Source organism: Dryas octopetala, chromosome 9 (genome assembly GCF_963921425.1).
Source record: "Dryas octopetala chromosome 9, drDryOcto1.1, whole genome shotgun sequence".
Classification (NCBI taxonomy): Eukaryota; Viridiplantae; Streptophyta; class Magnoliopsida; order Rosales; family Rosaceae; genus Dryas; species Dryas octopetala.
This window is the reverse complement of record NC_141374.1, coordinates 561,644-573,287: the sequence shown is the minus strand read 5'-3', so window position 1 is coordinate 573,287 and position 11,644 is coordinate 561,644. Positions and strand designations below refer to the sequence as shown.

General features: G+C 37.0%; 1 non-coding gene across 1 annotated transcript; it reads left to right on the top strand.

Annotated features, from left to right (window-relative positions):
• Nucleotides 1–10,806: 10,806 nt before the first annotated feature.
• On the top strand, nt 10,807–10,913 carry LOC147273024 (small nucleolar RNA R71). Its single transcript, XR_015119796.1, has one exon. It is a non-coding gene; the product is annotated as a small nucleolar RNA R71 (small nucleolar RNA).
• Nucleotides 10,914–11,644: the final 731 nt, after the last annotated feature.

The following is an 11,644-nucleotide window of genomic DNA, read 5'->3' as shown; positions in this document are numbered from 1 at the left end:
TTTATCTTAAATATTCTACACAGCTTGGTTTTACCTTCCTTTTTTCATAATTTTATAATGCAGCTTCATTTGCACAACATTGACTTAAAAAGACTAGGGGCCGCATGGCATTGTTTTCCAATAGAATACAACAGTGCCAATAGAACTACTGAACACATAGAAGCCTAGAAGACTTTTGTTAGACACTCCATCAAGAAACTAGTCTGAGAATAAACACTTTGGACTTATGCCAAACCTATATACATGTCAGGCCATGAGAAACCAAAACCTCACACACATTATATCCCATTAGAGAGAACAAAATAAACCAAATACAGGGTATATAATTGTACCTTAGCAATGCCTCAAGAACATCAACCCTCAAGATTATTTGATTTTCCTTGTTGTAAACACTATTAATCTTAAGCAAACAGGGAAAGACAGCTTGGGATAAAATCCATTTTCAATGGATCACAAAATAAATAATTAAATCACTAAATAACTTACACGTAACCGGAATTGATAATCTTGAGGATATACTATCAGAGTAACGGAATTCTTAAAATTGAACTTCACAACTGGAAATGCATTATCAACATTGCAAGAAAAAAACCACAAGAAAAGTAAGGTATTTTTCTACGAGTCTCACTGCTCTTCATATAAGTAAAGCAAAACTTCTATTGTTTAGACCTTAAATTAGCGATTTGGAAAAAAAAGTAAGTAACCAATGCATATAACAAAAACTAACAATATAATCAATAAAATAGAATGAAAAAGTATTAGCTAATGATTTACTTTTTGGAATACTCAAAACATGTAAACTACTCCTCGACAGTAAGCGATTTCAGGTTAGGCTGCCGGGCTAATATATCTTATTTATCAAATATACCAGTGTAAGTTTTTTTGAGAAAAAAAAAAACAAGAAATACCAATGTAAGAATTTAGACGACAAAATCCAAATGAATGTGAACTAACAGAGCATTATCTACCTTTTTCGTAAATGAATCATAAATGTCCAGGTTAAGATACGCCAGGATTGTGCCATTGTCAATTACTGCCCCTTTTCCATCTCCAAAGCCAATAATACCCGTGGGAAGTTCTATAACTTCATCACCCTCCTCAAATTCTCATCTCCATGAATAATACAGACACCACCCACAAAATCAGTGGAACCAAAATCCATAGGAAACTGCTCTAAGCCACATACCCATCCCAAAAACCCAGCCACAGACCCATCCCAAAACCAAGCCACAACCCCGTTTTCATACCCAAAATTGATGTGGGAAATTCATGGAACTGATAAATATTAAAACCTTCAAATTGAAGAAAAACCGAAGGAAGTAATTTCCCTAACCTCAATCGTGCCCCATGATCTCGGAAATTTAAGGAATATATACCCTAACTTTAAGAAATCCCTTTAAATTGAAGAAGTTTAGAAACCTAAACTAACAGAATTAGAAGACAGAGAATGGAAACCCACATACTTTTCGAACCTCCAATCGACGCCGCAACCCAAAGTCGGAGAAGGGGTGATGCTTCACGAGCGACCAAGGCAATGGCCGCCACTGGCGACTGGGTAGATCGAGCGAGCAGATTAGGGAGGCGTACGCGGGGGCGTGTCTGAGCTTTGAGAGACTCAGAGTGAGATCGAGTCTGAAACGATGGATCGCTGGAAATGGGTTTGACACATTTAGGGTTCGAATCGGGTCCTTGGCTGGGTGTTGGAGGAGACGGAGACCAGAGGGAGAAGGGGCAGGAGGAGGAGGCGACGGCGAGAGAGAGAGAGACAGAGAAGTGAGCTGAGAGATAGACCTAGGTTTTTAATTTTTAGTATATCTGTATATGTCTAAGTGTTGGGACTTGGGAGTAGGACAAAAAAATTTAAGTCAGAAAAAATACATTACATATCAGTGTTAGGATAAAAAATTATAAGTGTTGTTTTAAGATATCAGTTAACAATTTATACTGATGTCTTTATAAGTTCTTAGAAAAATGAAAATATTATATATCAGTTGAAAAAAAACCATGTGATATCTAATAGAGTTTAGAAATCAGCTAAAAAATTATCTGATATTATAAGTTTTATAATATCAATCACATTCAAATCTGATATAAAATAGGTGATATCTATTGACAATATTCTTGTAGTGCATCCTGGAGGAAAATTTAAAACAAAAATATAGGAAAACGTGAGATAAACTCAGTGAGTGGATATGTTATGAAGACAAAACGTAAAAGTTATTTATCTTTTCAGAAATCCTTAAAATCAATTTAACTCTAAAACCTCACATTGCTCTTTTAAAATCCCCCAGTTTTAAAACGTTTTCTAAAATACGTTCAAGGTTTTTAACATAAATTAATAAATCAAACTGGAGCAAAATCAACTTATCGAAACTTCAAACACTAAAATTTTGAGTAAATTATAAATATAAGATAAATAATCAAATTAAAATCATATAATATATTTATAACAATGTCTACTAAGTCAGTTACCCACAAAACCTGTCATACATGTGTTATTATCCTACCTCAAGTGCAAGATTTGTAAGTTTTAGTATGAAAATGGAAGTAGGGGGTTGTCGTACCCAAGAGATTGGATTGAGATTTCAACCACAAGCTAGATTGATTTTAGGGTTATAAAACTAACAAACAACCTACTATGTACTATGCAAAGCCAAGACTAAACATAATGGTATGTGCAATTGTGTAGTGTTGAGTTGTTATTTGGTTGATTGATGATAAGTAATACTAGAATTTGAAACTAAAAAATGGAAATGCAAGCAAATTCAAATACAAATTAAATTCAATAATGATGAAGGATTTTGGGTTATTAGGAGTTCACACTAACCCTCCCATGTAACAAACAATGCAATTAGTTATTATGCCAAATTAGATAGATTAGATTCCCTCCTAACCCCCGATCAAGGTAAATTATGGCACATACTTTTTCATGTTATCAACTAACCCAACTAAGGTGATAGGCAACTACCTAAGATTAATGTCATAGCAAACCCTAGGTGCATAAAGTTCTAAGGATGAGGAATCCAAGCAATTAAAACAATCCAACCAAGGTGCTTTTAAATTACCATGCTTTTATGCAACAAGCTTTAGAAACTAAAGGTTACCAATCTCCAATTTCTACATGACAACATTTCTCATATGCACAAGTGATAAATTCACACATACAAGTCATGATCTTTAAATTAGCATAAGAGCATATATATCCAAAAGGGCATTTATATCACAAATCACAAAATCATTACATGGTTGGGCTAGGGCTACATCCCTAACCCCAAGTCAAGAAACTACTCACTAACCATAAAAGTTACAAACAACATCACAAATTGAAACATAAATGGAAACAAGAGGGAAAAGAGAAAACTCTAAATGTTGAAGCCAAGCTCCCAAAGGGTGTCACTCCTCTAAGGATGTCCAAAATAGCTTATTGTCCTCAGTGCCTCCAAGCTCCTCTTGCAATAATGGTGGTGAATAAGGTAGATGGGTGTTGTGATGATGTTTGGCTTTTTGGAGAGGAAAAGTTGATGGAGGGAAGATGAATAAAAGAAATGATGAAGAAAGATGAGAAAAAGTTAGGGTTTTGAGATGAGATGAGATGATGGAATGAGTGAAATTAGAGAGGATGGAGAGGAGAGCTCGAAATTGAGAGAGTGTTTTATGATTTGGGTGAGTTGTTATGTCTAGAACACATGGCTAGGATTAAAAGGAAATGAAGGGATAAGTTTTGGTTAATTCAAAAAGAACAATATTTGGGTCACCCCTTGGGGGTACCTCAAGGTCACCCTATCCCCTCAACTTCTGATTCGGCAATGCCGGCACATGATCAGAACCGTTCACTTTTTAGATCACTTATTATAGATCTTCTCTACAAAAAATTAACTCAATCGAAAATCGTTTAGTTATATAACTGTTGTTGATTAAATAAAAAAATCAACGGTTTGGTAAAAAAATCATTCTTTAATTGAAGACCATCTATTTGTTCTATTCAATTAACAGTTATATAATCAAACGATTTTCGATTGATTTGATTTTTTTGCAAAGATGATCTTTAATATGTTATCTAAAAAGTGAACGGTTCTGATCATACATCAACATTGCCAAAATTAAAATTTGAGGGGGTTGGGTGACCTTGAGGTACCCCCAAGGGGTGACCCAAGTATTGTTCATTAAAAAATGAGAATATTTCATCTTATCCCTCAATAGATGATCCTTGAAGGATGTTGAGATAGGTAGATATTCTCTTTGCCTCATTTAGAGCCTTCACATTGTGGTTTCTGAATTTTGCTTAGAATGGGCGAACAAAGGGGAAGGAAAGAGAGCATGTGATAGGCAATTACCCAAAATGAAAAGATGCCTTGGGACCACTTTGTCCTTTTGTTGATAGAATTTCTGAGCTGTCTTTGGAGAGCAATTTGGAGGCCTTAACCAATCCAGGAATTTACATTTTATTTATCAATAGAAAGCTCTGGATGTCTTCTTTACAACCATATATTATATGCCTCAATCCAAGCTCAGACCAAAAATTTATGCCCCACACAATGCAGCTGACTCAGTTCTCCTCGGGTGCAATTTTTGGTTGACTTTGAAATTCAAAATGAACACCTTAAAAGTCTTCAAATATCACGAAATTTAACCTGGAATAACTTCAAGGTGTTAGCTTCTATCTCCAATTAGATTCATGTCAAAATCTATTAAGGAGAATAAATGGTGAAATTCCTCATTTTATTGCTCGGAAGCCAAAAACACAAAAGTAAATGAAATTTAAAGCTTTTAATCAAATGAACTCACAAAAACTAAGTAAGAGGAATATAAAAGGATGTGAATTTATGAACATATCAAATACCCCCAAACTTAGGTTTTGCTCGTCCTCGAGCAAACAAAACACACAATAAAGAAAAACACAAGATAGAATTATGAATTTCATAAGCACAAAATATTTCCTAGATTTTCCTCTAGTGCTAATAAAAAGACATGAAACACATGCTTGAGTGAGTGTGTGCACTATAAACCATATGTCAATTCAATGCATTAACAAGATATGCAATTCAAACTTGGATAACCAAACACTCATTGGAATGCTCTCTATTTTCACACAAGTGTTTAAGGGTTAGTGTGTGCAGTCAATGTAATGTTGTGCATATGCCTCTATATGTTTGCTACTCAATCTCATCTCCACTAGTCATGCACAAAATATCTTGGATCAAAAGAACTTTTATTAGGTTGTAATGGGGTTTAGGGTGAGTGGTTAAAGAAATGAAAAGGAAAGGGTATTACAAATTCCAAGCAAATATAATGAGCAATTCTCTTGTTGAGATTTAAGAACTTTAAGGACTTTAAAATGCTTGTCAAAACTCAACCCTCAAACCATTCCCCCAAATTTAAACTAAAAACACTTTTTATTTCTTGAATAAAACTTTTTTTTTTAACCAATCCTTTCAAGCCGGACATATAATTGTATTATCAAAGTTATCACATCCACACCCTGTTTGACAGTTGGACATGCAATCACAATCACACCTTTTTTTTTTTTTTGCATACATAGAACAACCTCACATTTGTCTTTCCCAAAACCCCCGAACTTATTTCTTTGCAAGCACCTTAACATAACTCAATCTCATATTGCTCACTAGTTAGCTTGGAAAGGGTAACGCTAGTGTTTAAGCAAAAGAATAAGACATTTGTAGTGGAAAGAAATGAAAGGCTAACATAAAGGCACAAAATGGCAATCTAATGGATATAACATATTAGGGATCATGCTCATTTGGCCATGGTGGATTCCTAATGCCTAGATTATTTCCATGATGCATTCATACATGACACAAAGTTTTAAGGATATTAAATAAATTCTAGAGATGCAATATGCACAAGATTGATCACACAAGAAAAACAAAGTGCTAGAACAATATATGCACTTCCATTAGGCTCAAAACTCACATATATGGCATAGTTGGTTCACGCAAGTCTTACTATGCTTCTCTCATTACAATGTACCAAATTGACAAAGTTTGTGTAAGTAGATTCAAACAAGGTCTCATAACTCACTATAAACAAGAGAGGAATTTCTAAGACCTAAACATGCTCATTCTCTTCTTAGCCCTTATTAAACAACAAAAATTAAACATTTTCAACAAAAAATACATTCCCCCCACACTTGAATCTAACATTGTCCTCAATGCTAAAAAGTGACTTTGAAAGTTTTTCAATGAAAAATTCATGCATGGGGTGAAAGATAAACAACACACAACACACAACACAAAACACAATAATACAAACAACAAAGCAAAAATGAAGAAACTAAAAACAAGGTAAGGATCAATAAAAACTCTCCCTTGTAGACCTCCAACACTTGGGTTGCCTTTATGGTGCACAATGAGCATCCTTAAAGTAAAGGACTTCCTCTTCTTAATTAAAGCTAGTCGAGAAGTAGGGCTTCAAACGGTGACCATTCACTTTGAACACATCCCCACTCTTCATGTTCTTGATTTCAATGGCTCCATGGAGAAAGACTTGAACTACTTGAAATGGACCATTTCATCTTGATCTAAGTTTGCCCGGAAACAACTTTAATCTTGAATTGTAAAGAAGCACAAGTTGGTTTGGCTTAAAATTCTTCTTCACAAGCTTCTTATCATGGTATGCTTTGGTTTTCTCCTTGTATAACTTGGCATATGAAAATGCCTCATAACTCAACTCATCAAGCTCACAAAGATCAAGCTTCCTCCTCTCACCGGCCTTGATAAAGTTAAAATTCAACTCTTTAAGTGCCCAAAAAGCCTTGTCTTCAAATTCCACGGGTAGATGGCATGTCTTCCCATACACAAGCTTATAAGGTGACATTCCCAAAAGTGTCTTGAATGCTGTTCTATATGCCCACAAAGTATTATTCAACTTCAAACTTCAATCCTTCCTTGAAGTGTTCACCATCTTCTCTAGGATATGTTTGATCTCCCTATTTAAAATCTCAACTTGTCCACTAGTTTGTGGATGATAGGGAGTGCTCACTTTGTGCTTCACATCATACTTCTTGAGTAAGGCTTCCAGGGGCTTGTTGATGAAATGTGATCCTCCATCACTAATGAGAACCCTAGGAGTGCCAAACCTTGAAAAGATGTTCTCCTTGAAGAATTTCATAACCATCTTGTGATCATTTGTCTTGGATGCCACGGCCTCAACCCACTTTGACACATAATCAACACACACAAGAATATATAAATTGTCATAGAAACTAGGGAATGGTCCCATAAAGTCAATGCCCCAACAATCAAACAATTCAACTTCCAAGATATTAGTTAGGGGCATTTGATCTCTTGATGAAATGTTTCCAACCCTTTAGCATCTATCACAATTAGTAACAAAAGCATATGCATCTTTAAATATGGTAGGCCAAAAGAATCCACTAGTGAGTACCTTTAGTGCGGTTTTCTTGCCTCCAAAGTGTCCTCCACAAGCATATAAATGGCAATGTTAAAAATGCTTTGAACTTCATCTTGGTGCACACATCTTCTTATCACTTGATCTTTACACATTTTGAACAAGAAGGGATCATCCCAAATGTAGTGTCTTGCCTCCTTCAAAAACCTCTTCTTGGCTTGGTAGTCAAACTCTTTAGGCACAAACTTGCCTCCACTAGCATGGTAGTTTACAAAATGCACAAACAACCCTAAACCCTAAACCCTAAACTATGCCTTCTTGAACCATGAAATGACATTTTTCCCAATTGAGCATAAGGTTGGTTTCTTCATATCTTTGAAGTACAAGATCCAAGTGGTGAAGACAATCATCAAAGGAAGAGCCAAAAACACTAAAATCATCCATGAATACCTCAATGGAGCGCTCCACCATGTCACTAAAAATTAACATCTTGCATCTTTGAAAGGTGGCCGGAGCATTGCATAAACCAAAGGGCATCCTCCTATGCAAAAGTTTCATATGGACAAGTGAAAGTGGTCTTCTCTTGATCTTCCGGTGCTATAGGGATTTGATTGTAGCCACTATACCCATCAAGAAAGCAATAGTAAGAATGGCCGGCCAATCTCTCCAACATTTGATCAATGAATGACAATGGGAAATGATCCTTCCTTGTGGCATTGTTGAGCTTCCTATAGTCAATACACACCCTCCAACCCGTGGGGAGTCTTTGTGGCACAAGCTCTCCCTTCTCATTTGCTACCATGGTCACTCCACCTTTCTTGGGCACAACTTGAACCGGTGACACCCACTTTGAATCCGAAATGGGATATATCACTCTCACATTAAGTAGCTTCATGATCTCCCCTCTAACAACTTCTTTCATAGGAGGGTTGAGTCTTCTTTGAGCATCCTTTGTTGGCTTGATATCATCTTCAAGGAGAATTCTATGCATGCACAAATTAGGGTTCAATCCCTTAAAATCGGCTATGGTCCATCCAAGTGCTCTTTTGTGTTCTCTAAGAACTCTCATAAGCTTACTTTCATGCAAATCACTCAAATAAGAAGACACAATTACGGGCAACGTGTGGTTTTCACCAATAAAAGCATACTTTAAATGTGTAGGAAGAAGTTTAAGCTCAAATTTAAAGGGGCATGCAATTGATGGGAGTAAAGGAGTAGGGTTAGAAGGACATACCTCAAACTTGGGAGGCAAGTGTGGTGTGTAGGGCCTCACGGCCTCAAGTGTGTTCAATGCCTCAAGTGTCTCATCTTCCATGAAATCCATGCCATTGTGCATGATACAAGCTTCCAAAGGATCCTTTGTTGATGTCTCAATGAATGTATTCTTCACAAATTTGTCAATGCAATCCATCACTTCAATCCGGTAACAATCATGAGCGTGTGATGGCTTCTTCAATGCATCAAAGACCCTAAAGGAAATGGTAGTGTCATGAACGGTCATGGTCATAAGCCCTTCCTTAACATCAATTTTGGCATCTGTCGTTGCCATGAATGCACGGCCAAAGATAACAGGCAAGTCATTTCCACTTGTTTGTACCTCCTCCATGTCAAGAATAATGAAATCCGCCTGTATAATGAGCTCATCAACCTTCACAAGAACGTCCTCCACCGCTCCTCCTGGATACACAATGCTCCTATCTGCCAATTGAAGAGAAATAGTGATGGAAGAGATGTCTCCATGACCTAATCTCTCATACACATGATAAGGCATAAAATTGATGCTTGCCCCTAAATCCATCAAGGCTCTCTCAAAAGGTTGGTTTCCAATGGTGCAAGGGACGGTAAAGGAGCCCGAATCTTTCAACTTTGGTGGAAGCTTCCTTTGCAAAACAGCACTCACTTGCTCACTTAGTACCACCTTGTCATTCTTCTCAAATTGTCTTGTACCTCTTGTTTGTGCATAGATCCTTCAAGAACTTGAAATAGGAAGGAATGGTCTTGATGGCATTGATGAGTGGAATGTTGATGTCCACTTTCTTGAACAACTCAAGAAGCTCATTCTTCTTTTTCTCTTTCTTTGCCTTGGCTTCTTGCTTCTTTTGAACTTGAGGATATAGAAGTGGTGGCTCAAAATCTTGCACTATATTCAAAGGAGGGTTGAATGTGATACCTCTCTTGCATGGTCTCTCGGATTGCTCTTTCTCTTGCTTCTCCTTGATGCTACTCTCGGCCTTGGTATTAAGATTGTCCTTCAAAGCCTTAGGATAACCATCATTGTACCCCAAATTCACCTCACTATCACCCAATTCCATAACTTTCTCTTTGTTCTTCTCTTACTTCTCAAATCCGAGTGGTGCAAGTGGCTTTCCTTGTTGTGCCTTGGTGTGCTCCCTAGGTTACTCTTGTACCTCTTCCTCAAAGCTTGGCAAGGTTACTTGATTGTTATACTCCTTGCCACTTCTCAAGGTAGTGATAAGTATAGCTTGCTAATGCTTTGGATTGTTCTCAACAATGCTTGGAAACACACCTTGCTTCCTTTCTCTAACCTCATTGGCCAATTGCCTCATTTGCATCTCAAGTTTGTTCAAACCATTGCTTAGAATGTTGATCTTTTCATCTTGCTTGGCTTGATTTCCTTTGCTCTCTATGATGAAACTAGTTAGCAAATCTTCAATAGAGGGTTTTTTGATTACCTCTTGATGCATTTGTTGTTGTTGAGAAGGAGCTTGGTAGGGTGCCCTAGGAGCTTAATATGAATTGATGGCTTTTTGGTTGTTGAATGAAGAGCTACTAGCACCTTGATAGCCACCATTAAGCCTTTGAAACATTGGGCCTTGCTCACGACTAGGATAGGATGGTGCTTGAGGTGCTTTTGGTTGGTCACTCTATCTAAAGTTTGGATTATTTCTCCACCCCAGATTGTAAGTGTTGCTATAGGGATCATTCATTGGTCTTTGTTGATAACTAAGTTGGTTGCATTGCTCCATAAATTCCAGAAATGAACCTCATTGAGGGCATTGCATTGTCTCATGTTGCAAGCTCTCACATATCATACAACTATGCTCCACTTCCTTGCTTGCCATAGATGAAGATGGTGCATGGCTAGAATTCCCTTGTTGAGCATTGAGAAGCAAATCAAGCTTCTTGTTCATTGTGGTCTCTATCTTCTTCAACTCTTGTTGCACATTGATGTGAGGGGTGTCCATCTCAAATACTCCTCTTCTTTGTTGCTTTATCATAAATAAGTTCACATTCTTCATTGGCAACCTATCATTGATATTGTCCCAAAGTTATGAAGTCTCACTCAAATTGTCAAGAACCTCCACGGCCTCCCTTTCGGTTTTGTCTTTAAAGCTTCCTCCACATGCATAGTCCACTCTTCTCCTTGTCTCTTGAGTCAATCCATTGTAGAAGAAGTTGAGAATCATCCACTTGGTGAGACCATGATTAGGGCAACAATTTTTCATATCTTTGAATCTCTCCCATGCTTCATGAAATAGCTCATTAGGTTGCTCCCTAAATTGCATTAAGAGTTGCCTAAGAGCATTGGTCTTTGATGGTGGAAAGAACTTTTGGAGAAAGCTCTTTTGCATTTCCTTCCATGTGTGGATGCTTGCAGCCGGTAACTTGTATAACCATTGCTTAGCTTTGTCCTTCAATGAGAATGGGAAAAGCCTTAACCTCAAATTGTCCTCATTAATTCCATTTAGTTGTACGGTTAAGCAAGCTTCACAAAATTCGATGATATATATGTAAGTAGGGATCACTACTTGTCATTCCATGAAAGCTATATACCTCAATCCAAGCTCGGACCAAAAAGTTATGTCTCACACAATGTAGCTGACTTAGTTCTCCTCGGGTGCAGTTTTGGGCTGACTTTGAAATTCAAAATGAACATCTTAGAAGTCTTCAAATGTCACGAAATTTAACCTGAAATAACTACAGGGTGTTAGCTTCTATCTCCAATTAGATTCATGTCAAAATCTATTAAGCAGAATAAATGGTGAAATTTCTCATTTTATTGCTCGGAAGCCAAAAACACAAAACTAAATAAAATTTAAAGCTTTTAATCAAATGAACTCACAAAAACTAAGTAAGAGAAATATAAAAGGATGTGAATTTATGAACATATCAACATGCGTAGAGCCAAGAATCTGTCATACGCATGCAGAACCAATAATCCTGTCTTGCGTGCACGAAGAGCCACCCCCAAAGGGCTAAGCATCACGACACATGACCCAAATCCTATGTGTGTGCCGTAATAGGTCTCAAAGAC